The sequence below is a fragment of the Miscanthus floridulus genome, chromosome 18, assembly GCF_019320115.1.
Source record: "Miscanthus floridulus cultivar M001 chromosome 18, ASM1932011v1, whole genome shotgun sequence".
NCBI lineage: Eukaryota > Viridiplantae > Streptophyta > Magnoliopsida > Poales > Poaceae > Miscanthus > Miscanthus floridulus.
In genome coordinates this window covers 38,666,330-38,678,123 of record NC_089597.1, presented here as the reverse complement: position 1 = coordinate 38,678,123, position 11,794 = coordinate 38,666,330, and the positions used below count along the sequence as shown (strand labels likewise).

Here is an 11,794-nt window from a genome sequence, read left to right as displayed (position 1 = left end):
GCTCATGACTCACAGTTTTAGCCACCCCAGACTAGACTTAGGGTGTACCAAGGCTGAATGGTAGAGTGGCATTATCCTAGGCTAGCAAGCGACCGGAATCAGCCCAGTTGACGACGGTCAGCGAGGAAGGCAGATCTTGTGGTTATGTAAAACCTCTGCAGAGTGTATGGTTGATCGATCGATACATGTGCCGACTTGTCGGCTATGGACCTTTCCTGGGTTTCGCTTAAACTAGATAGAGAGATGAGTCCTTCTTTTCTCCCCCCTAGAAGTGAGTGTTCGGTCGTAGCCAGGGGCTACGGGCCTTGAGACAGTGCCGAGAGGGAGTTGGCCTGTCGACTGAGCGATGATATGGTATGGTATGGTATGGTGATGGTGTGGAGATGGTGGTATGTCGATCCCCGGGATCGAAACCTGGCTCTGGAATGGGAATGGGTGGAATATTTGTGGGAATGGTGTTAAAACTTGACTATACTATTATATACTTGATATGCTAAAATACATAGGAAACCCCAGCCTTATAGGTTCCTTTTGACTATATCCAACTTGCATCCAATTTCCACAAAGCAATGCTCATAGGGTTGGGAGTGGCCAGTACAAATCGTACTGATAAATTTTGGCATACAGGTTCTACTGAGGAGTATAGCTCTGAGGAGTTTGACGGTTGAGGGGTTCGTGCCTACGCTCGAGTTTGGCGATCTTATCTTCAAGCTGTTCTGAATGAATGCTACTTTTGATTCCTCCAATGCGGTGATGTAATAATTTATATAATTTCGCACTATTTGTACTCTGATATTATCGTTGTATGGATGTGATATTCGACTAGAATTTGGGTAATATGATCTACCATGGTCTTATTACACTTCAACTCTATGGATTTCCCTTCGCAGAAATTGGGGTTGTTTCATAAACATTCATAGTTGAGTGATTTGGATAGAGTTGAGCGCCTTCATCATGGCAAGTTACCTCCAGTTGCTACGGTGGATTCGAATTCGATTGCAATTGGGAACTTGCCAATCCATTTCTCATGGAGTTGTAAATTGGATACTGCTTTGGGTGGTGGAGAGGTACAGAAGTCAATAGAGCAAATTGTTCAAGAGTTGCAGCCGCCAGTGATGCGCACAAAAGTGAGTTCGACGCCATTGTTGGGGTCTCAAGCTCGAAGAACCATTGACAGTGTTGTTCGGGTGACGACTGGGGGAAGAAGATGAAACGGGCCAAGGCTGAGGAAAAGGAAAGCTTAGTTGGGCCGGCCCAGTTAGGCCCGTCTATTAACGACATGTTCGCTCATTCTTATACCCCTCTACCCAGTCGAAGCCGCAGCCGCAGCTGTAGTTGCATTGTTAAGTCCACCTCGCCTTGGGTCTGGGTTGCCTTTGCTAGGGTTTGGGATCCAGCCACAGAGCGTTTTCCGGCTAGTGTGAGGGACATCAAGAGATTTGGGGCTCAGGCAAAGTTTCTCCGCCGTGTTCGTCCTAACACGACGGATGGGCAGTCGTTCATTGAGGTCACCATGGATAAGAGGCAGCAAAGTCGGGAAGTTAGAGATGGAGATAGATTTTGAGATACTAAAGATGGGGAGAGATTTAGAGATGGGTGTAGTAGCCGTGATGGATTTCAGGGATCTAGGCGTGAAGGATGGGATTCCCAGGCTCGAGAGGGGCGGGATCTGCGATTTGCTCGAGATCAAGGGTATTGGGAGTCAAAGCAGGGTCGTCAGCAGTTTCGAGGTCAGGAGCAGTGGGAGGTCCAGAATCGCAAGAGGATGGGGGATCAGTCTGAGGAGCGAGATGTGCATCAGATGACTGAAGAAGATCTATGTCACAAGATTGAAAATCGGAGGAAGGGGTACAATGTTCAGCAGAATTGGGGTTCGGGTGCAGGTCAGTCTTCAGGTCTTGCTATGAAATGTTTTAATTGCAATGATTATGGTCACCATCATTCTACCTGCAAGAAACCACCATTCTGCTATAGTTGTCGAGAGTCAGGTCATAAGTCCAATCAGTGTCCCTTGATGAAATCGAACAAGGGTTTGCATCTTTGTGCGTATGGTATGCCTGGTCAGATCTTTTATGCTCTAGATTTACCTGAGCCTAAGGCTGAAGCTAGACCTAAAACAGAGGGTCCGATTAGAGCTATTGTGTTGATTTTAGAAGGAAGGGGTACTAAGTTTAGAGTTAAGACTAAATTGCAATATCTAATGGATTCGAATTGGGATTGGGATGTCAAGCGCATCTCGGGGAGTGAATTTCTGGTGAACCTACCTTCCAAAGTGGCTTTGAATATGCTAATCAAGATGAAAAAAATCAAGTTTATCATGTCTGACATTGCGGCTGTGGTTGAGGAGTCAGATATGGATCCAGAGGTGTTTTAGGTTCTTCAGTCTATGTGGGTTAGAGCTATTGGCATTCCAAAATTTGCTAGAACTGAGTTTGCTATTATGGAGCTGGCTAGGTTGGTGGGTTACCCAGAGGAGGTGCATGTACCATCTCTGCAATGGAAAGCGGTGTGGGTAAAGGTGTCATGCCATAATCCTAACAAGATAGGTGGGACATCTGAAGTGTTTATTAACAAGAAGGGTAGGAAGATAACTTGGTATTTTTCAGACAAGCTCTAGAATTATCCCCCATCCAAGCCAGATGATGATCCTGATGATGAAGAAGATGATGTTACTGATGAAGAAGACCCAGAATCATAGGACAGCCATGGATGGCTGGAATCAGGCAAACCTACACCTGGTGATACTAGTCAGAAATATGGGTCTGGTTCTTCTAGTCATCAAAGGCAGGTTGCTATGGGTAGTTCTGAAAGTACTGGTCCACTTGTTGAAGAATTAGAGATGAATACTCAGGGACCTAATGATGATATAGATGATTATCAGAGGTTGATGACCAAATCTGACATTTTTCAGGATATGCATGATTTAGCTGCTAGTCTAAATCAATAGGGTGATCTGGTACTTGAAAATGTGGTGTCATCTGATGGGGGTCAGACATCTCTTTTGGAAGAGGAATCATATGGGGTTTCCAAACTTCAGCAAGTTAAGAGTGCCCTGGTTAATTTCAATACTAGGCACAGTTCGAGAATTCAAGAGAAAAAAGGAGCAATTCAAGATAAACTAAAAGCTAAGACAGCTGATGCAAAAGGTACTAAATCCATTCCCTCACCTTCTTGTTCTAATGATACTTGCTCCTTAGATTCTATGGCTAGAGTATGTGGTTTCTCATTGGGGCAAGATGAGGCTTCTAGAATTGCAAACATTTCTTTGATACAAGCTAAGGAAGATGCTTTCATTGCTTTGCAAAAAACTAAGCAAAAGATTGAGTCGAGTTCTATGATCCCAAATGATACAATTATTAGAGTTCCTTTGGAGACTAAGAGTTCTATGGATTTGAGCCCCCAGGTGTTAGAGTTGATGGGGGTGGTGCTGATACAGTGAATAAATTATCTCAAGAGATCAAGGATGAAGATTCTGTATTGGAATATTAGAGGTCTGGGAAATACAGGGAGGAGGAAGTTGCTTTTAGAATTAGTTAATAAACATTCTTTTGATTGCATCTGCTTATAGGAAACCATTAAGTCTTCTTTTAGAAATAGAGAGTTAGAGAGGTTCGCTGGCCAGAAGGATATGTTTTGGTCCTGGTTGCCTTATTCTGGACATTCAGGTGGTTTGCTCATGGGTGTGGATAAAGAGCTGGCTATAGTTACAACTGAAGATGTGGGTAATTTTTACCAATGTTTCAATCTTACCATGAAGGCAGATGGTTTTCAGTGGGTGATTTTCAATGTATATGGCCCTGCTCATGATAATAGAAAGTTAGAGTTCTTGGAAGAGATTCAAGCTAAAGTTTAGTCGGTGGAATGCCCTATGATTTTGGGCGGAGATTTTAATTTGGTGAGAAGAATTGAGGAAAAATCTAATGGAAATGTGCATGTTCAGATGATGGAGGCATTTAATGAAATGATCAATAATATAGCTCTCAGGGAACTTCACAGGACTGGAAGTCATTTTACCTAGACAAACAGACAAAATCCTCCGATTATGTGTGTTCTAGATAGAGTTTTGCTGTCAAATGCTTGGGAGGATAAGTTTACTCTAACGTCGGTGGTAGCTGGTCTGAGGCTAGGATCAGATCATAACCCTCTTATAGTGGATACAGGAGGCAATGCGCCAGGTCAGCAGTTTTATTTTAGATTTAGTGCTCATTGGCTCCAACAGGAGGGGTTCAGAGAATGGGTGAGAGATAAATGGCCTTCAAGGTTTAAATATGATCCTTTAGATCATTGGCATGTGATTTCAAGTAAGTTGAGGAGAGCTATAAAAGGCTAGGGTCAGAATCTGGATAGCCAGAGAAGAAAACAGAAGGAAGAAATTATTAGAAGAATTGCCATATTGGATGATTGGAGTGAGGAAAGGGAACTAGCTCATTTGGAGTGGGAGGAAAGATATGCTTTGGCTCAAACTTTTAACCAGATGCTGTTAGAAGAAGAGGTGGTGAGAAATGGCTGTTGGCTGGTGACTCAAATTCTAGCTACTTTCACAAATGTGCTAATGGTAGGAGAAGGAAAATGCATATTTCAATGCTGGAGGTGAATGGTCAAGAAGTGGTTGAGCCTAGCAGCCTTAGAGATCACATTATGGAGTACTATAAAAAATTGTTTGGGAGTGAAGAGGTGGCTGATATGCATTTGGACAGGGATCTTTGGCCGAGTTATCAGCAAATACAGCAAGAAGAGAATGAGTTTTTGACTAGACCCTTCTCTTTAGAAGAACTTGATGTGGTGATTAAGGAGATGAAAAATAATACGGCTCCAGGCCCGGATGGTTTTTCAATAGAATTTTTCAAAGCTTTTTGGAATATGATAAGAGGGGATATCAAAGAAATGCTAGATAGATTATATGATGGGCAGTTGGAGCTATGTAGACTAAACTATGGAGTTATTATTCTGTTACCTAAGGTTAAACCGGCGAATAGTGTCAAACAATTTAGACCGATTTGCCTTTTAAATGTAATATACAAGATTATCACCAAAACTCTCACTATAAGGCTCTCATCAGTGGTTGGTAGGGTGGTGAGTATTTTTCAAACAGCTTTTATACCTGGAAGAAATATTTTAGAGGGAGTGGTGATCCTGCAGGAGGTGATGCATGAACTTAAGGATACAAAAACAAGTGGGGTTATCATCAAGTTGGATTTTGAAAAAGCGTATGATAGAGTTAATTGGAATTTTTTAGAGGAAGTTCTTCATAGAAAAGGGTTTGATATGAAATGGATTCAATGGATGAATAAAGTTGTTAGAGGGGGAAAGGTGTGCATTGATCTGAATGGTGAAAGAGGGGACTATTTTAGAAGCTTCAAAGGACTTAGACAGGGTGATCCATTGTCTCCACTGTTGTTTAACCTTGTAGCAGATGCCCTTTCTGCTATGTTATCGAGAGCCTGTGCTGCTGGGATGATTAAGGGGCTTGTACCACACTTAGTTGAAGGAGGGTTAACACACTTACAGTATGCTGATGATACTATTCTGCTCCTGCAGTTTGATTTACAAACTTTGCGAAATGTTAGAGTAATTCTATCTTGCTATGAGTCTATGTCAGGAATGAAGATAAACTTTGAGAAAAGTGAGATTTTCTCAGTAGGATTGTCTGCAATGGAGATGAATGTTGCAGCAGAGATGTTGGGATGTAAAAGTGGAGTTCTTCCGATGAAATATCTAGGAATGTCGGTTAGTTGTCATAAGATATCAAAAGCACAAATGAGTTATGTTTGTGAGAAGACAGAGAAAAGACTGGGAACTTGGCAATGTGAGTATCTGTCATCAGGGGAAAATCTGTTTTGATTGATTCTTGTCTGTCTAGCTTACCCATGTACACGATGGGTGTGTATAAGTTATATGAAGGCAATTTTCAGAGGTTGGATTCTATTAGAGCTAGATTCTTCTAGGAAGGGACAAGCAAGAAAAGGAAGTATCATATGGTTAAGTGGGAAGCTCTAAACAGGCCGAAGCAGTTTGGAGGTCTTGGTTTTATGGACATTAGAGTTATGAATATTTGTTTACTTGGTAAATGGATTGACAAGCTTGAAAGAGGAGATAATAGTTTGTGTTGTAACATATTGAGAAACAAATATTTGGGCCACAAAAGTATTTTCCAAGTCAGAAATAGGAAGGGCTCTCAATTCTAGAAATCTTTGTTGGATGTCAGAAAGTGGTTTCAAATGGGAAGGTGTATTAGGATAAAATCAGGGATGCAAACAAGGTTTTGGCATGATTGTTGGTTAGGAGACTGTGTACTGAAAGTAACCTTTCCTAACCCGTTTCATATTGTTGTTCGCCAAGACCTGGAGGTGGCAGAGGCCTGGGTGGAAGGTCAGTGGTTTTTAGAATTTAGAAGGCAGTCGAATGGAATTTTGTGGGAAGAATGGAGCAATCTGATGTTGTTGTTAGATGAAGTTTCTTTGTCAAATGGTAGAGATGAGGTGTTTTGGGCTTTAGAGAGATCTCAGCAATATTTAGCAAAATCACTTTATAACTTGATGACCTTTGGAGGGGTTCAAGATGTGCAAATGATGCTTATCTGGAAATGTAATATTTCTTTGAAGGTTAAAATTTTCTTATGGATGGCCATACATGATAGAATCCAGTGTGGGGTCCAACTGAAGAAGAAGAAATGGTCTGGACCGGAGGAATGTTTCAGTTGTGATAGACTTGAAATGTCGGATCATATTCTGTTCCAATGCCCCATTGTTGTTTTCTTGTGGTCATTTTTTCGTGAAAGTCTTAGTTGGCCATTGTTGCCAACAAGTTGTTCAGCGCTTTTTTAGAGATCTTGACAAAACTTAGAGGAAAAAAACAACAGGTAACATTGTTCCTATGTGCAGGGGCTTAACAAGAAGACGATGACTTCCCCGGTGACAATCATTTACAAGACGTTGATGGTGGTGAAATCTTGGCGTCCGCTCTTGAAGCCCAATCTAAAGCCTGTGGCGAACGAGATGATAAATCTAGTTGCTTCTAATGCCATTGTGGCAATGTAGATGTGGCGAGTGGTTGTGTTTTGTCTGCTTTTGTTGGTCCGAATGTTGATGGTTCAAACTTGCTGTTTGGGTTTAGAGGTCTGATGATAGATCTTTTGATGTGTAGTTTATAGAGTTCGTTGAAGGGTTTAGTGCTTAATCTGTAAGCTGGTTTTCCCAGCAGGATCTTGGGCTTTCGTTAAGCTTTCAATAAAAGTCGGGTGAATGCCTTTGATCTAAAAAAAACCTGTACGGCTGTACGTCATTTGTTGGCAGTAAAAAAAAGGCAATAGTTAATTAACTTGAACTGACTTTGATGCTGTACAAAATCAGCCAGGCAAGTGTTGCAGCGCCGGGCGCTCATTTTTGGACGCCTGGGCCTGCACACCGATGCCTGGACTAGGCTGATGACGAGGGCTGCATCCAAATCGATCTCAGGCAAAGACACCGGCACCCATCCACCCAGGCAGATTGACTCCATGGCTCCATTCAAACATCCTGAATTTTTTACTTTTTAGCCTTTTTTGAAAGTTTTTCATAAATACGTCCCTGACGGAAAGTTTTTCACAAATGCGTCCCTGACGGAAAGATTTTAGAATCTAGACCTTAGCTCGGCGCCATCGATGCTGGCGCTGAGCTAACACGTCTCTGCGCTAGCATTCCTAACACCGAGATCTTGAGCTTGACGCTGACATGGTGCTGACACACTGACATGGTGCTGATTTGACAGACAGCTCGACGTAGGCTGGCGTGGAGCTCGGCGCCCTGTACGAGAGGGACCAGCGACCGCAACGTGCATCCCACCGCTACTTTTTTTGCTTCACTGTTGAAGGACGCGGACGAACTGGTGACCCGCCTCAAGGCCTCAACGTGAACAATCTCCTCCTCGGCACTGCACCCCACCGCTACTTTTTTGCTTCACTATTGAAGGGATTCCGGCTTTTATTAGCTGACAAAAATCATGGCAGCTTTTGTTCGGAGCACAGTGCTCCTGCTTGCATCGGCTACTGGGCTGATTGGTTGCACGTAGGAGACCATTCTAAGCCCCGTCCCAGCGCCGCTCGGTGCACTTGGTCATGTTTGATGTCTGCCTCGCATTCTTTTTCTGCTTCGTCTCATTTATCTTCACTCCTTCTTTCCGTATGGATCCGTCTTCTTAATTCCTATTTCACTCGCGATGCAGAACGACGCGATGCACTCATGATACAGAGACCCATGTGTCATACACTCAAAACTCTCATCCATGCATGCAACCAAACAAGATCTTATCTCGTACTGGACCAACAACAAAGACAACCAAACATAACTGAGTGCACGATTTAAGCATGCATCTCACCATGGACCGGCTCTCCATTCTGACTTCCCATCACCAAAGCAACCAATCACCTTCTATCACGGATGGCCCTACTGTTTCACCTTTGTACTCTATCCAGTCCAGTTCATTTTGCACAGAAACTATGCCATGTGGAGTGAGTGACTTGTGAACACAGCGAACCACAAACGAAAAGGTCACAGCTTTCAATTTCTAGCGCAGCAAATTTACTGATCAGCGTGTGTAAAAATTTCAGTAAAATTGTCGTAGAAGTTTTTAACTCTGGCCAACGTATGGTTAAAACAGTGTTGGTTCACATCTTGCATCCTTCTTCTCCCTTGGCGTTTGATGATGGATGATGGAACGGAAGAGACGGCTTCCAGCTGAGGACCACTCTAAATCTTGCACAGGGAAAGGTGACAAATGTTCTACCTAGAGATTCATGTTCGGCTTACCTTATATTCGGCTTGTTCGGCTTCTTTTTTTAGTCGAAATAGTATTTTTCTCTTATAACAATTCTGTCGGAACAGTATTTTTCAGCCAGTTTTAGCCAAGTTTTAGACCAACGAACGGGGCCTATGACCTTGTCTACATTACCATTACACACGAACCATTTCTTTAGGGTCTCCAAAGGCAAAAAAAACAAAGGCTTTCTTTAATTTGCCGACCTTTTCGTTCCCTCTGCTGCTCGCTTGTTTGTCACCTTGTCCCAACGTGGCTATCTGTATGGTCATCTCTGGGATCAGGATAAAAGACTAGTAGTATATGCTCCTACTACTTTCTATTTTTTATATCTATCAAATTCCTTGGATTCAGAGATGGAACCAGCCATTTTTTATTAAGAGGGCACGGCAAATATGATGACATATCTAAATGTGATAAATATATACCTAAACGTATTTCTCAATAATTGTTTAATATTTTTACATATGTAGTTAGTATTTATAAAGAGAAATCACAAGATTATCATAAAAAATAGCTAATTTGATGCATTGTTATGTTGTAAAATGAATATTTACAGGGGTATTAATATTTTTTGTATTGTGTTGGGGGTACGGCCCCTGCTAGCCCCTCCCTGGTTCCGCCTCTGCTTGGATTATCTGGGTTATATTATTATCAAATGAGCAGGGCAAACAGCATACTAGCTACTAGTTTACTACAGTACTACATCCATCTATCCTATAGCACTTTCGATGGGTCCAGAGTCAAGAAACAAAATTAGGGCCAGTTTGGCACCGCTGCTGCGTGCTCCGGCTCTGGCACTGTTCACGTACTGTAGCCGGAGCTGCAGGAGCTACAAAAACGAGCTCCGCCGGCTTCGTGAACAGTGAACAGTGAGCGAAAAGGTAGGAGAGAGAAAAACAGCTTCAATGAACAGTGTGCTACAGTATAGGAGAGAGAAAAACGGCTTCATGAACAGTACCGGTGTCGATGGAAGCCGGGGCCGTCGGAGCCGATACAAACGAGCCCTTAGGCTCGCTTGGTGCAGCTCCGGCTCCTCCTCTCATTCCCTATAGTATCACTATTTACACTGTAGCAAGGAGCTATTTCACTTTTCGAGAAGAAAAATAAACTAGAAAGAGGAGGAGCCGGAGAAACCATACTACTAGAGAACAGACTTTAGAACGATGTCCCAATTTGGCATTAGCCTCGGAATTTTTTTGCCCCCAGGACTAAAGGTTCCTGCCCAACGGTCGTCCGTGGGGCAGGGATCTTTAGTCCCGGTTGATAATACCAGCCGGGACTAAAGCTTTTAGTCCCGGTTTGGGTGATGCCCCAGGAATAAAGATTAATCTTTAGTCCCGGTTTGGCCCCCTGACCGGGACTAATTATCCTGGCCTATAGACCAGCTCATTTCTTCCTCCCCGAGCCCAAGCCATTCCATTCAAAGTCACTGTATCTGTTCTTCAGCTTGCTGTTGTTCTTGCTCTCTCCCCCTCCATTGGTGTTGCTCTTTGATTTTGGAGGTAACAAACTTAATCCTCTTATGTTTTATCAGTAGCTTATCTCATTTTGCGATGTAGATGCATGTGTAACTTTATATGTTTGACTTTATTATGATTTTATGTCATTTTTAGCTCAAAATCACATGATGATTTGCATATATGTTTGGATAAATAAAAGTTAAATTAGTTCATCAAAATCACTTGATAGTTTAGTATTGCTAGTATATGTAGTACATTTCATGGTTTAGTTAGATAAATAAATATTTTTATTTTTTTTAATATATTACTTTAGAAATGAGAAATTTATAATAGTTTGCAAAAATAAGTATAGAAAGTAACTTGATATGGTGGATTTGATTATGATTTCTATGTCATTTTTAGCTCAAAATCACATGATGATTTACAATAGTAAAATCACTTGATAGTTTGGTATTTTACTATTATACATAGTACATATTTCATGGTTTAGTTAGATAAATAAATAATTTTAGTTTTGTTTAAATATATTATTTTAGAAAATATGAAATTTACACTAGTTTGCAAAAATAAGTATAGAAAGTAGATGACAACTGGTACCGAATCTTCGGCCTCTCGTTCGGTTGCGAAACGACTGGGGCCAGAACTCCCTCTCATTATCTGCGGCAAGTGTAAGCAGAAGATTATGATGGAGTACCGAGTCAAGAGACAGGAACCCAACAAGGCTCGTGTTTTCTACAAGTGCCCGGATCGCGATGTGAGTTTCTTACGCATTTGATTATTATGGCTAATTGACCTGCTTTTCTTGAATATTTTTGACTAAATATTTTTTGGCTTTAATTTCAGTGGGAGGGCAATGGATGCGATGGTTGGTACTGGGAGAAAGATTATGCTACATACGTGTAGAATTCGGGTGCGCTTGAGGTAGCGGCTGCTGATGATGAGGCAGTGAGCCAGCAGGAGAAGCTTATTGATATTCAACAGACGAATGATTTGTCTATTTTAGTTGCGTACGGTCATAAAATAGTTATGTTACTGAAGTGCATTGTAATTTTAGTTTGTTTAGTGATAGTTGGGATTGCTTACGTTGTAGCCAGGCTTAGTTAATTAATCAACCGTGTGTGTCATCTATGTTGTGTAATAAAATACTTAATTATGTTTAAGGTTTTCATAATTTGTCATGTAATGCAGATTATGTCACGCCATTGGATGTACAATGCCGATCGCCGCTCCCAAGACTTTATTGAGGGCGTGCACTATTTCTTAGGTGTGGTCAAGGCAAATAAGCGGGATGGTTTCATGTGCTATCCATGTGCCATATGTAAGAATTTAAAGGAATATTCAAGCTCAATGAGTCTTCATTCACATTTGCTTAAGTCAGGTTTTATGTCAAACTATATATGTTAGACTAAGCATGGAGAAAGCGGGGTCATAATGAAAGAAGGTGAAGGAGAAGATTTAGACATTGATGATATTATTGCTCAGTATGGTGGCTTTGATGATACTACAATGGGGGGAGATGAAGAAGAGGTAGCGGCAGAAGA

The 11,794-nt window shown here is 41.8% G+C and overlaps 1 pseudogene; it reads left to right on the top strand.

The window, feature by feature from the left end:
• Positions 1 to 1,513: 1,513 nt before the first annotated feature.
• LOC136523678 (uncharacterized) lies at positions 1,514 to 2,947 on the top strand (annotated as a pseudogene).
• Positions 2,948 to 11,794: the final 8,847 nt, after the last annotated feature.